The sequence below is a fragment of the Tasmannia lanceolata genome, unplaced genomic scaffold, assembly GCF_043159265.1.
Source record: "Tasmannia lanceolata isolate RefF3 unplaced genomic scaffold, GAP_Taslan_0.1 ptg000012l, whole genome shotgun sequence".
Lineage (NCBI taxonomy): Eukaryota > Viridiplantae > Streptophyta > Magnoliopsida > Canellales > Winteraceae > Tasmannia > Tasmannia lanceolata.
Window position 1 is genome coordinate 16554901 of NW_027518689.1, and position 15419 is coordinate 16570319.

Consider the following 15419-nt stretch of genomic DNA (forward strand, 5'->3'; position numbering starts at 1 on the left):
GAGCACTCCACCAAACTCCATGAGGGCAGAGCGACCAGCTTGAATCATTTCCTCAAGCAACTCTCAAGTTCCTCCTCAGCTACACTCGAGCTTCCTCTGGAGTGGTCTTCCGAAATGGCCAACTTGCACCGCTTCGTCTCTCCCTGAATGTGCCACCACTTCTGGTACAGCACCTGCCTCACTTTCGGCCAAGTGCAGCACTTGCCACCTGCAAAGTGCAAACCAACCACGGAGTCCACAAGCACTCCCAAGCAAAGAGACCACCACATCAGTCTCGCCTCCTCCTGAGGCCAAGAATCCCCTGTTGGGATCAATCAACTGCGACGCTTAGTCTTGCCTGCTTCGGTTCAACACTATAGAACTTGATTTGAACAATCAACCCTTATGCCACAAATGGTCTCCTTGGGCACTTGCGGCTAGTACTCACACTGCTAACCACCCCAAATATTCCATCATTCAGATTGAGCTGTCCTTTCAATTTCGACAAACTAAGAGATTCTAAAGCAGCAAGAAACACACAAACATACCATGTCGTCCCATACCAACACAGTCTGCCCATATGCCATCTGAGCTCACCACACTGTCCCATATCAGCACAGCAAACCCATTATCAAATCTAAGCGGCCTTGGCGTTCGTTCCAAGGTCTTTCTGAGAAGAGCATCACGCATGCTCGATTGTAATTGTGAACTGCCATAAAAGTACTTCAGTCATTGACCAGCTCTTCATCCTGAGCATGTCTGCTAATTCGTCAAGCTGCTTATGCCATCACACTGAGCAAGCAAATTCACTTCGGTGAGCGCTTTGGTGCCGACACGTTCGACACCTCATCTGATAGGGGAAGGCTTATACCAGCAGCCAACCCTTTTTTCATAGCAAGCCCTTAAGGCCATATGCTAACACATCAATGTTTAGCCAACACTGCAACGGAGCATTCACAACTCCCCAACTGCCACTTCCGATCTCACACATCGGTGGGTCACTGAAAGATGCCAACCTGTTCGCTGATGGTTGCAGCTCTAACACTGTATCAAGCTTCGAGCAAATCCATTGAGCAATGCTTGAACAAACACTGATGGTACTAATCTTTCCAGGCCATCGCGCCTCTGTTGCGCGACTCAAGTAGAATAAGTGAGAGTCCACAGAAAGGAACATACCCACGCAATTTTAGCTCTTCTTCGGCTGACTAATGGACTTTCAAAGTGTTAGATTCAAAGACATCCGCAACTTAGCACTTCCAACTTGGTGTGCTAACATTCAAGCTCTTTCCAACTCCGCCACAACAGAAAGCATTTCCCGTTCCTTTGTGCAAAGCAACATGCACTAGAGATGCGCTAATCATAGCCGCAAACACTGCCACTTGCTGCAACTATGCCAACACAGACACCAACTGTATCATAGCTCCTTGAAAAACTCTTGATTCATAACTCCTCTGATCTGGCACTAGATACCATCTGGCACCAATTCTCAAAGCACACTCTGAATACATAGCTTGGACATTCTGCTCTGATACCAACTGTCATGGGCCAAATATTTGAGCAACGGAATAACCCGTGCGGCGCCCCAACATGCACGAATGCTAGGGCCAGCCTTCAATCGTGCAAGCCTTTAAAGGCCCTGCACGCCAACACCCCTTGATGCTTCAAATGTGCACACAAACTCTAAGCTGTTCAACAGGCTACTTGGCTCAGATCTTGACATGCGCTTCTAGATACCCACACTCATGATCAGCCTGCATCACGAGTACATCGAACATAAGGCCTTGGGGCCTAATGCAAAGTCCATCGAGTACGAGGCATGACGATGCCACGCACCAATCCGCCAAGCACTAGGGCTTGGTCATCCAAGGAGCAAGATGCCCCATGGACTGATCCGCAAGGTGTACACCTCGCGAGGGCAACCGAAGTCGTCCCGGCACGAACCCATGGAAGACCTAGAGAATGGCCTACCCACGAGACGTACCGCGGTGCAGAGGGGCAAACAGTATAAGTAGCCCCCTGCACCGGTCCGCCGCGCAATGCATGTGGGAACCCAACCCAACATGCACTGTCTTTGGCCCCCATCCTCAACCAAAGAAACTGGAGCATCCCTATGGATAGCTCGCAGTCCGCACCCAAAGCTCCCTTAGGGCACGCCTACGAGTTGAAGTATGATTTCCTACTGTGTGCAACAGATGCACAAGCAAGTCCTCTTGCAACCCATGAGCAAGCCACCAAGGCTCCCGCCCACACCTGCTGGGCCTAACGGGGGAGAAGTCACAAGTCACAGGGTCACCTCCTCCTATAGTGTTTGGCCAACCAACCCCCTTAACCACCAGTGGCGACCAAAGGTGCTATAAACAACGCATTTCCAAGACGCAACGAGACGAGACGAGATGGATTCTAATACCGGTTGTGTCCTGAACTGTTTCCCCGTGACACTCCCCCACCTGATAACGTCGACGCCCTCGTCGACACTGAACGCTCTATGAAGCTCAGTTCCACAATAACAATGACTTCTCAATCTTGAAAACAGCTGCCACTGGTACTTCGACAATCAGCGTATTCTGACTTCTACTGCATACCACACTGCCTCAAGTTCTGCCAATCACTGCACTATAGCTCTGCTGGAGTTATCTTCAACAACGATGGTTTTCCCGGACTCCATCAAACTAGGCGAAGGTTTTCTGACGGTGCCTACAAACGCTGTGGATGACGTGCCATCACTTTCGGCACGGAAGGTTTTGGCTCACCTACAACCGGATAACACGCCATCACTTTCGGCATGGAAGGTTTTGGCTCACCTACAACCGGATAACACGCCATCACTTTCGGCATGGAAGGTTTTGGCTCACCTACAACCGGGTAGCGTGCCATTACTTTCGGCACGGAAGGTTTTGGCTCACCTACAACCGGTGATGATGGTTCTGAGCACTCCACCAAACTCCATGAGGGCAGAGCGACCAGCTTGAATCATTTCCTCAAGCAACTCTCAAGTTCCTCCTCAGCTACACTCGAGCTTCCTCTGGAGTGGTCTTCCGAAATGGCCAACTTGCACCGCTTCGTCTCTCCCTGAATGTGCCACCACTTCTGGTACAGCACCTGCCTCACTTTCGGCCAAGTGCAGCACTTGCCACCTGCAAAGTGCAAACCAACCACGGAGTCCACAAGCACTCCCAAGCAAAGAGACCACCACATCAGTCTCGCCTCCTCCTGAGGCCAAGAATCCCCTGTTGGGATCAATCAACTGCGACGCTTAGTCTTGCCTGCTTCGGTTCAACACTATAGAACTTGATTTGAACAATCAACCCTTATGCCACAAATGGTCTCCTTGGGCACTTGCGGCTAGTACTCACACTGCTAACCACCCCAAATATTCCATCATTCAGATTGAGCTGTCCTTTCAATTTCGACAAACTAAGAGATTCTAAAGCAGCAAGAAACACACAAACATACCATGTCGTCCCATACCAACACAGTCTGCCCATATGCCATCTGAGCTCACCACACTGTCCCATATCAGCACAGCAAACCCATTATCAAATCTAAGCGGCCTTGGCGTTCGTTCCAAGGTCTTTCTGAGAAGAGCATCACGCATGCTCGATTGTAATTGTGAACTGCCATAAAAGTACTTCAGTCATTGACCAGCTCTTCATCCTGAGCATGTCTGCTAATTCGTCAAGCTGCTTATGCCATCACACTGAGCAAGCAAATTCACTTCGGTGAGCGCTTTGGTGCCGACACGTTCGACACCTCATCTGATAGGGGAAGGCTTATACCAGCAGCCAACCCTTTTTTCATAGCAAGCCCTTAAGGCCATATGCTAACACATCAATGTTTAGCCAACACTGCAACGGAGCATTCACAACTCCCCAACTGCCACTTCCGATCTCACACATCGGTGGGTCACTGAAAGATGCCAACCTGTTCGCTGATGGTTGCAGCTCTAACACTGTATCAAGCTTCGAGCAAATCCATTGAGCAATGCTTGAACAAACACTGATGGTACTAATCTTTCCAGGCCATCGCGCCTCTGTTGCGCGACTCAAGTAGAATAAGTGAGAGTCCACAGAAAGGAACATACCCACGCAATTTTAGCTCTTCTTCGGCTGACTAATGGACTTTCAAAGTGTTAGATTCAAAGACATCCGCAACTTAGCACTTCCAACTTGGTGTGCTAACATTCAAGCTCTTTCCAACTCCGCCACAACAGAAAGCATTTCCCGTTCCTTTGTGCAAAGCAACATGCACTAGAGATGCGCTAATCATAGCCGCAAACACTGCCACTTGCTGCAACTATGCCAACACAGACACCAACTGTATCATAGCTCCTTGAAAAACTCTTGATTCATAACTCCTCTGATCTGGCACTAGATACCATCTGGCACCAATTCTCAAAGCACACTCTGAATACATAGCTTGGACATTCTGCTCTGATACCAACTGTCATGGGCCAAATATTTGAGCAACGGAATAACCCGTGCGGCGCCCCAACATGCACGAATGCTAGGGCCAGCCTTCAATCGTGCAAGCCTTTAAAGGCCCTGCACGCCAACACCCCTTGATGCTTCAAATGTGCACACAAACTCTAAGCTGTTCAACAGGCTACTTGGCTCAGATCTTGACATGCGCTTCTAGATACCCACACTCATGATCAGCCTGCATCACGAGTACATCGAACATAAGGCCTTGGGGCCTAATGCAAAGTCCATCGAGTACGAGGCATGACGATGCCACGCACCAATCCGCCAAGCACTAGGGCTTGGTCATCCAAGGAGCAAGATGCCCCATGGACTGATCCGCAAGGTGTACACCTCGCGAGGGCAACCGAAGTCGTCCCGGCACGAACCCATGGAAGACCTAGAGAATGGCCTACCCACGAGACGTACCGCGGTGCAGAGGGGCAAACAGTATAAGTAGCCCCCTGCACCGGTCCGCCGCGCAATGCATGTGGGAACCCAACCCAACATGCACTGTCTTTGGCCCCCATCCTCAACCAAAGAAACTGGAGCATCCCTATGGATAGCTCGCAGTCCGCACCCAAAGCTCCCTTAGGGCACGCCTACGAGTTGAAGTATGATTTCCTACTGTGTGCAACAGATGCACAAGCAAGTCCTCTTGCAACCCATGAGCAAGCCACCAAGGCTCCCGCCCACACCTGCTGGGCCTAACGGGGGAGAAGTCACAAGTCACAGGGTCACCTCCTCCTATAGTGTTTGGCCAACCAACCCCCTTAACCACCAGTGGCGACCAAAGGTGCTATAAACAACGCATTTCCAAGACGCAACGAGACGAGACGAGATGGATTCTAATACCGGTTGTGTCCTGAACTGTTTCCCCGTGACAGTTGGCTTGAATTCTTCCCGAGCTCAGACACTTAGTTTATTTTAGAATGTTAAACCGCATGTTCGGTTTTGGTTCTTATCCCGAGGTTGCACTTGGTGAATTTTGAAAGCAACCGAACTGACTGATTTTTGTTTAACCCGAGCTGAAACACTTGGTTTTTTTTTAGAATGTTAAACCGCTTGTTCAGTTTTAGTTCTTATCCCGAGGTTGTGTTCGGTGAATTTTGAACGCAATGGAACTAGTTGATTTTTGTCTTACCCAAACTGAAACACTTGGGTTTTTTTAGAATGTTAAATTGCCTGTTCTGTTTTGGTTCTTATCCTGAGGTTTGTGCCCAGTGAAATTTTGAATGCAACCGAACTGACTGATTTTTGTTTTACCCGTGCTGAAACACTTCGATTTTTTCAGAATGCTAAACCGCATGTTCGGTTTTGGTTCTTATCTCGAGGTTGTGCTCGGTGAATTTTGAACGCAATCGAACTGACTGGTTTTTCGAAGTTTTAGATAACTAGTCAGGTCATTGCCGGATTGCTATGTATTCATAATATATAAGCATAGTTCACCCTCATAGTGTATAATGGGGCCATATTTTTGACACAAGTAAATATATGTGTATATAGGACGTACATGTGCGACTAGCACATGTGAGCCTAGTTACAACCTAGCCTTGACCTATTTAGTATAGGAGAGTGGTTCGCCTTGTGCCGCCATTCGCTCCGTTGTTTAGTACTCATCTATCTGTTATGAGTCAAGATTTCCTTGACTCCGCTAGATTAGACTAGGGTTAGTGCCCCTGGTTATGTTGTATATATGTGTGTGTGTGTGTGTATATATATATATATATATATATATATATATATATATATATATATATATATATATATATATATATGAGAAAACGGTTCCTACACATATGTGTAGATAAGTTATCTACACACTAGCTTAAAATATAGTGGGGGCCACATTATTTGGGTGATCCAAACCATTCATTTTAAGGCCCTCACATAGATAGGGTGGCCACAAAAAATCAAATCCATAGGATCATCCTAACCATTCGAACTGTGGAGACAAAAAATGGACTAATTTGTGAAGGTTTAAAGACATCCATTTTGCCTCCATAAATCGTAGGGTTGGGATGATCCTATGGATCTGATTTTTTGTAGACACCCTATCTATGTGAGGGCCTTTAAAATGGATGGCTTGGATCACCCAAACAATGTGGGCCCCCACTGTATTTTAAGCTAGTGTGTAGAGAACTCTCTACACATGTGTAGGAACCGTTTTCTCTCTCTCTCTCTCTCTCTCTCTCTCTCTCTATATATATATATATATATATATATATATATATATATATATATATATATATTGATTATTAGATTAGGGCCTACTTTTCAAATGAGATTTCCTTATGTAATTCAATCAATTATCTCAATTTATTTTTCATACGTAAATTTGGTCAGTGGCTTTTACTTACCACCCGTATGGCCATGATCTATTCCTTGATCCTTTGATCGTAAATTTGAGTATATCATACGACATTGTTTCTCATACTGTATATTCATTATTAGATTAGGGTTTATTTCTTGGTTATGTTCCTTTTCCTAATCTAATCAATTCTTTCTATTTATCCATTCTGTGGATTATCAATTAGATTATTGGATCTTTATCCATATTCTATCCCTTGATCTATTAGTCATAAAATTGATCCGTATTTTCTATCATGGATTTACATTATTAGATTAGGGCCTACTTAGTTAGGTTTTCTCTCTTAATCCAATCAATTATTCATATCTATCCATTCTGTGAATTATCATCAGATTATTTGATTCCTAGATTAGGGTTCTCCTCTTAGTTATGGTTCTTTATCTAATTCAATTCAATAAATCTATTTTTTTCGAATTATGATCAGATCGATGGTTTTCACGTCATCATTATCATAGCCACGATCTATCCTTCGGTCTTTTGGTCGCAAATCCGACCCATTGCCAAATGTCATCATCTATGGTCAGTTCTTCATTTGATAACCTTTTTTTCAGTGATCATTCTGCTTACCGATTATGAGTTTATCTTGCCATTATTATTTGGGTGCAAGTATCCTTGCTGAGAGTCCTGCATTACCGACTTTCTATTCATTTACCCTTATGTTGAGTTATGAGGATCTCCTTATATAGCTGTTATGCTGCCAAATTTTACCCAACCCATTTTCAGTGTGATTGCTATCCTTTTAGGTTAGTCGATAAACCATGAGTTTACCATACCATGATTCTTTTGTAAGGCCGTCATGCCGCCGAATTTTACCCTGAAACATTTTGAGTGTGACCGCCATCCTTTAGGGTTGTTGATAAATCATGTGTTTACCATACCATGATCCTTCTTACAATTGTTATGCTGCTGGTACCTACCCAGGGGAGAGAAGTGTTTGTATTATCTCATGTTTCAAGTTGTGTATAACATTGCCATGTGGTTGCCTTCTACTAAAACTGGTGTTTGTTACTTCCATGACAGGAGTTCTAGCCACTAGCTTGTTGTTGATACCAAAAGAGCCTTTATTTCTGAACCTATTGGATCTTATTAACCTTTGAGGCTAAGTCACTACTTCCATTTCATTTGTTTTCCCTTCACCTAGATGGCCAAGCTAACTATGAACAATAAGCTATACCTGGCTGAAATGTGGAAAATAATATATTCTTGGAATAAAGAAACAATCATATGAAAGATGAAGCTAAGGAGAAACCCATAACTTCTGAGGACTCTATAGTCCAAAATCATCCTCATGTGACCCTTGATCATATCCCGGCCATGATAGCACATATTGGTGATTCTAAAGAAGAACAACTTACTGAAGAGAAGCGTTTTACACCTCCCACTGTCATAGGAAAGGAGAAAGAACTTGCTAAAGAGGTTGAGAAGTTGTCTCTTATGATCCCTGTTCCTGTCTCGGTCACGGTAGCACATATTGATGATTCTAAGGGAAAGAGACATGTTGAAGAGAAGTGTCTCCCATCTCCCATTTCAGTAGGACAGGTGAAGAAACGTAAAGAGATTGAAAAATTGACCATTGATAAGTATAAAGAATCTAAGGAATGATAACAAACCAGTTGCTAATTCTAAAAAAATCAGTGGTATTGAGTTACCCCATCAAGCACCTCAAGTTATTGTGCTTAAGTCTGGTCAAGGAGATGAGAAACCAGCATAGAAGCCTAAGAAGAAGTTTACTCTATTACCGAGTCCTCCAGCTGTCATTCTTCGAAAACTTGTTAAGGATGAGCAATTGAAACTCATGGCTCCAAAGCCACCACCCAAGGTTCCTCCTTGATTCTATAATAAGGATGAGTACTTTGAATATCACCAAGGCCCCGGTCACATCACCAATCGTTGTCGCTCCCTCAGATTTGCAATCCAAGACCTTATAGATAGGACCGTCCCATTTGGCATGTGTTCAATGTTACTCAGAATCCTTTGCCTAAACAGATGACAATTCATCAAATTGCTACTAAAGCCATCTCGACAACTGAACCTTTTGAAGATCCCTCTGTCATTATCTGTCCCACCTTTGAGTTAGGGGGTGCTTCAACTACACATTTGGGAATGCCTGAGCTTGAAATGTCAGCAGGAGATTATATGCCAAGGAAAATTATTACCAATGCCAGTTATTGAAGATCAGTTCAAGCCAGATCAATAGGACCTACACCAGGGTGAATTTTGTAGTCAACATTATCATGAAAGAAGGTGTGCCGCCTATAAACTTTTAGTGCTAGTCTCTTGCTCATGAAGAAGTGTCCAGTTTTAGAGTCTGTCTGTTGTTGAGTCTGTGCCAACTCTTGTTTCAAAGTTGGTAAGTCAAGTCGTGTCAATATCAATCTTCGGTATGTTGAGTCAGTTAGTTCTTTTCAATATAAGTTCATGTTTCAGTCCTTTGTCAAGTCCAACGTAGAGCCAATTGAGGCGCATCAAAAAAAGAAGTGTTACTGATGTACATACTGTTTCAATTCAATAAAGTTGTTGATTTCATATCTTTGATATTCTATGATTCACTGAATAACAAAAGACACCCTTCTCGGATGAGAATGCAGACGAAATTCCCCTCGAGATCTGAAATACGGTCAAACGAGAGGAAGAGCGTCGAGTATAACCACTTAAAGAAGAAATCGAAGCTACCGATAGTGGTATCGAAATCCGAAACTCGAAAAAGATGGATTGGCAAAACTTCTCCCGATGAGGGCGAATAATTGATAAACCTGTTTAGAGGGGTTTAAGGTAGTCTTGCTTGATCCTATAAGGATAAACAGGGGAATGCCCTGTTGTGATGAAAAGCAAGACTCTATCAACTTTAGACATTCAATCAAAAGGCGAAATTCGAGAGAGATATGAACATCAAGCATTAAGTGAAGCTGATGAAAACATTGAGAGAAGATTTTAAGAAAATGAAGTCATAGACTTGATCCCTAAGAAGAGCATTTGGGTTGTACATCTTAGTGGGAGTTCAAGTCATTATATTTAGAGGATAGGGACAGTTCTCATGTCCAAAGAAAAGAGTGCATCCAAAAGAAAAGAAAGCGTGAGAAAAACACAAGAAGGAGAAGGGAATGTCCCCATAAGACAACTCCTTAGGATTATCGAAGACCCAGATGGAGTCAATGAGATATATTGAATATATGAATTGTCTTCAGCATTTAGAGACTAATGAGAGTTGTAGAGTCTTGAACATAATGTCAAGATCTCTGAGATGAGTATAAATTTGAGTGGAGCATCGTCCTTGAAGTCTTGCCTGCAAAAACCGCCAGACTCCTCGACAAAAAACATTTAAAGTCTTGAACCTTAAACATTCAAGAGCTTGTACGTCAAAACATCATAAGGAGGCCATCCTTGGGCGTTTGAACCTTTATTGCCAAAATCCTAATGTTGGAAAACCCATTTGTAACCCTTTGGGCCGAAAAGTAAAAATCAATCCATTTCTTTCTAACCACATTATAAACTAAAGGCATTTATATACCCAAACTATGTCAGACCTGATCCCCAGCTCTTCAGGGGTACGTAGGCAACTTGGCTTGCCAAGTTCGGTCAACCTTCGGGATAAAAGTAAAAATTATTCCCTGTCAATCTTTTTGAAGCTAAAAGCTAAACCATTCTTTACTAAACCCCAAAAGGGCGAACTACGCGGATTTGATCCTCCATTTTTTATGTACGTAGGCAGTCTGGCTAGACCAGATTCGGTCTAAATCCTTAGAACCTTAGATATCCAACCTTTTTGAACCCAAGCCTACCTAGAAAGTCATTCTGGTGAAACAAGCAGGGTTCAAGGCAAATGAGAACAAAAACAGAAAGAAAAGAAAGAATGAGAGTCTGAAGACCCACTAGGTTGCTTAGAGTCATGCATTTGCTAAGTCAACAACCAAAGGGGTTTGCTTATGCAAAAGGAGGGTAGCGGTTTGTTAGATTGAAAATTTGAAGAGGCAATCTAGTCAAGGGTGAAGACTTCTCATAAAGATGGAGTTTATGATATGCAGAAGGAGTTTCTCAGCCAGGAAGAATTCCAAAGTACAAATGGTACGGACAATCCAAGCAGAAGCTGAGATGAGTGGTCTGCTGGACTGAGAACCTGGAAAGACAAAAGTCATGAGAGTTGCGATTATCTCAAGAAGAGAAATCAATGAGATGGAGAAGCAGTCTTCAAACAGGGCCCGATCCCGGAATCTGAGTAGTGTTGGCAAGACTTACTTTGATATCTTTCTAAACTAGGGCATTAGGACTGAGCAATCCGAAGGGGGTAATAACCATGACGGAAATCCTAATGGAAGAAATTAGTGCCTCTTGACATGGTTTTCGAGATTATTTTGAGAGTGGTTAGCCTTATCTTTTAAAATAAATATAACACATCAGGTCTAAGGGTGAATCAAAAGCGAGTCGAGTCCCTCGAATAATGTACATCTTTTTTTATAGAGTCCTTCGAAGTCTGTTCCTCATTCATATTCGTTTTCCTTCAAGGTCCAAAGTTGTCCGGTACTGAAAGAATGGGGGTATACCTTCCGAAATGCGAAGAAAATTCTGAGTAAATCCTGGTATAGGAATCAAAGAAGGGCAAGTGACATTTCACTCATATTTGCCATAGACATCGAACCTCAAGTGATGAACAACAATGAAAGGAGAAATTTTCGGGCTTAGCCATTACCTATCTTTATTCCAAACACAGAACCCATACAAATTCAAATTTTCTTTACCTACCCTGGTTCTGTTTTCCTTGGGACTCTTGCCATGGAAGTACAATACACAAGGGGCATCTTTTATGACTTGCGTCATAAAAGATATCAAACACACAAAGGCAATCAGTGCTAATGTTTTCATCAAGTTGAGATAAGAGAGATGCGAGCACATCTCAATCCAAATCTCTAAACTCCTCATATGAGTCCACTCTTTAGAGGAGTTAACTTTCAAAGAAAATCAACTACCTCAGCAGAGTCTAGAATTTACTCCCGTAACCTTCAAACCTCTGCAGAATGATTTGCACCTATTAAAGAAGGGACAATACCCGAAATCCCCGTCAAGTTACCTGAGTCCAGTCCTCAGCAAGGAACTCGTACTCCCAATTTTCTCGGCAAGGGAAAGCTAATCCCAGAAGAATTCCTCAAAGTCTAAAAATCTAAAAATTGATTCTCTAATCAACAAATAAGTCCTCCGTGTAAGTCTTGTACATTCTTGGCTCTTCATGGTTTACCATTTGGGTACATCATGGACCCTTGCTCCCCGAGTGGCTCTTCGTGATCTGTCGTTAAGGCTGTATTATGGACCCACTATCCTTATTCATTCTTAGCTCTTCGTGGTTTGCCAAGCAGGCACATCATGGACCTTTGCCCCCCGAATGGCTCTTCTTGATCTGTCCTTTAGGATATATCATGTACCCACTATCCATGCTCATTTCATTCATCTCCATTACTTGTTGTTATTCTTGTTGGGTTCTTCGTGGCATATTACCGCGGACCCTAAATTTAGTGCTAGGCTCTTCGTGGCTTATTGCCATGGACCCTAGATTTGTCTCGTGGCTCTTCATGGTTTGTCACCGTGGACCCTTGATTATTTCGTGGCTCTTCATAGCTTATGGCATTAGACCCTTGATTCCTAGTTTTCTAATCCATTAATCACCCAATATCTTTCTTGCGAGGCTCTTCATAGCTTACCACCATGGACCCTCGATTTCTACTTGCTGGGCTTTTCAGGACTTATTACCACGGACCCCAGATTATGGCTTGGCTCTTCACGGCTTGTTGCCGTGGACCCTTGATTACTTCTTGGCTCTTCATAGCTTATTGCTATGGACCCTCGATATACAATTTCCTAAAAAAAATGTGTCTTTTTCGTGAGGCTTTTCGTGGCTTATAGCTATGGACCCTCGATTCCTGCTTGCGAGGCTCTTCGTGGCTTATCACCACGGACCCTCGATTCCCGTTTGCTTAGCTCTTCGTAGTTTATCACCTTGGACCCTTGTTCTCTGCATGGCTCTTCGTGGCTTATTGCCATTGACCCGTGATCACAATTTTCATTCAACTGTTGTTCTTTCTTGGCTAATTTGGTGAAAAGCTGGACCGTAACTCTATCTAGTTATTTTATTGTTAGTAATGAAAAGTCAAGTCATGATCCGTCGTTCCACCGTGTACCTCCACCCAAGTGCGGAGTCAGGAATACCTGTGTGACCGATGTGTTATCCGAGTTATATGTTTGGTGGGAGACTGTCTCACCAATATGTTTTGAATGCTTAGTAATGTGTCCAGCGTTTCACCAAATTAATCATAAGTCCTGTTAAATGTTGAAATTTTAAAACTAAAATCCATTTTACCCTTGTGAATACTGTTTTAAAACCAAAAACCTAAAAATTTGTTTTGTTTAGACCTTTTTACTAGTTTACCCTTGTGAATACCATTTTAAAATTGAAAATCCAAGATTTGCTTTACTTCATTTTCGAGTCGGCCAAAATGTGTTGTCTCTTCAGCTTTGTCATTCATGTGACAAGCACACTCTGCCAAAGAGGGGCATCTGTAGACACCCCATTTTGACCGAACCCTAAACCTCCTTGTGTAAATAGAAAATCTTCCAAATAAGTGACTTAGGGTCCCAAACTTCTCCCTAAGGTAGGTTAGGATCTCAAGTAGGTGCTTGCAAAATGTCAGAAAAATCGGATTAGAATTGCCTAATAAGACGAGCCGAGTTAGAATTGGAGTGCAAAAGGGAAGTGAAATATCCTGTAAATCAGCCAGTTTTTGCACTAGAGCAGAAAGGGGTGTGTGTTATCCCTGTAAATTCGTCCATGAAGAATTTTACTTGAAATTACCTATTTTTTAGTCAAAGCACAAAATATACATAAAAGATGGTTCTTTGGGGAAACTTATGGGGTAAAAATTAAAATATTTTTTCTATAAATAGGAGATCAAGGGCCCTCATTTGGAGATCTCTCTTCTAAATCTAGGGTTTGTGCTTAAGAGAGAGAGAGCTTTCTAGAGAGAGGAAGAGAGTTTTTCTAGAGAGAAAGAGAAAGCTTTCTAGAGAAAGAAGATTCTAGAGAGAGAATTCTAGAGTGAGAAAAAATTTTAGAGAGAGAAAGAATGAGATCTAGAGAGAGAAAGAGGAAGAAGAAGAAGCTTTCAAGGAGAGATTTAAGAGAAGAGCACAAGGTTAGCAGATTTTGAGTTTATTTTTAGAGTTTCTTTAAAAATCTAGCCTAAAATGAAAAATCTAAAGGGAAAATGAATGAAAAATGTTAGATCTAACATCATAGGGTTTAAATCTACTCGAAAAATGAGACACCGTTCACAAATGGGCGGGTAAAATATAAGAGACCATTCCCAAATGGACTCGAAAAATGAGACACCGTTCCCAAACAGGCTCGAAGATAAGAGACCATTCCCAAATGGATTCGAAAAATGTGATACCGTTCACAAACAGGCTCGAAGAATTTTAAGAGACCATTCCCAACTGGACTCGGAAAATGAGACACTGTTCCTAAACGGGCTCGGAGAAGATAACAGACCATTCCCAAATGGACTCGGAAGATGAGACACCGTTCCCAAACGAGCTCGAAGAAGATAAGAAACTATTCCTAAATGGATTCGAAGAAGATAAGAGACAATTCCCAAACGGACTCAAAAAATGAGACATCGTTCCCAAACGGGCTCAAAGAAACGAGATAGCTTCGATTGATGAATTCAACAACAACGAATTTAGAGATTTTTCACGAATTTGAATTTGAGGTAAGATTGGATTTGATGAATTTTAGATTTTTTGAACTCAATGAAATCAGGGATAATAGAGATCGTGCCCGATAAAGATATTGGAATTTAAGACTTTGACGAATGATGAGACGACAAACCTTAGGAACGAAGAAGCATGACTAACGAGAATGGTTTAGGAACACTTTAATGAAGCTTCAACAAGACTTTTCGCAAAGAGTGTTGGTCTTGTCTTCTGGGGATTTTGATAACTGAAACCTTGATCTAAATACTTGAAGTTGGTAATCTAGAACAGCTCTCTTGGATACTAACATGGAAAAGTGGGATTTGCCTCTTGACAGGTGTTTAGATAATAAACATTTCTTGACCAGGATAGTATTTAAGTAACTGGAAGGAAATTTTAAATTTTAATGGTTCATCTTTCTGAGAAATTGGCTCAACCACCATTGCATCTGAGGTTCTTCCAAGCTTTAGGTGCCTTCCTGAGGTATGATCTTCTTTGGAACTGGGCTTCCGATGTTTCTACTTCTGAATTCTTCTGAGTTGATCTTCTTTGAAATGAAGTTGTTTGACTAGATTCTCGAGCTCTTTCAAGTACAATCGCAGGGAGCTGACGAGGCCGGGCCTCCTTCACCGAGACAGTTGCATCATTTGGACATAAGGACGACGATTGAGTCTTTCTAAAGAGAAAACTTAGATAAAAGGCACTACTCAAAGGATTGAGGAGCTCTGAAGGAGTGAACTTAGAATAACAAAGATTGACTGACTATACTGACAAATAGAGTGATGCTTCTGACTTAGTTAATATTTTATTTGGTAAATCTATCCTTTCGAGGAATAGTTTCTCAATTGGTAAATACTGGACTTTTCCCTTAAAACAGT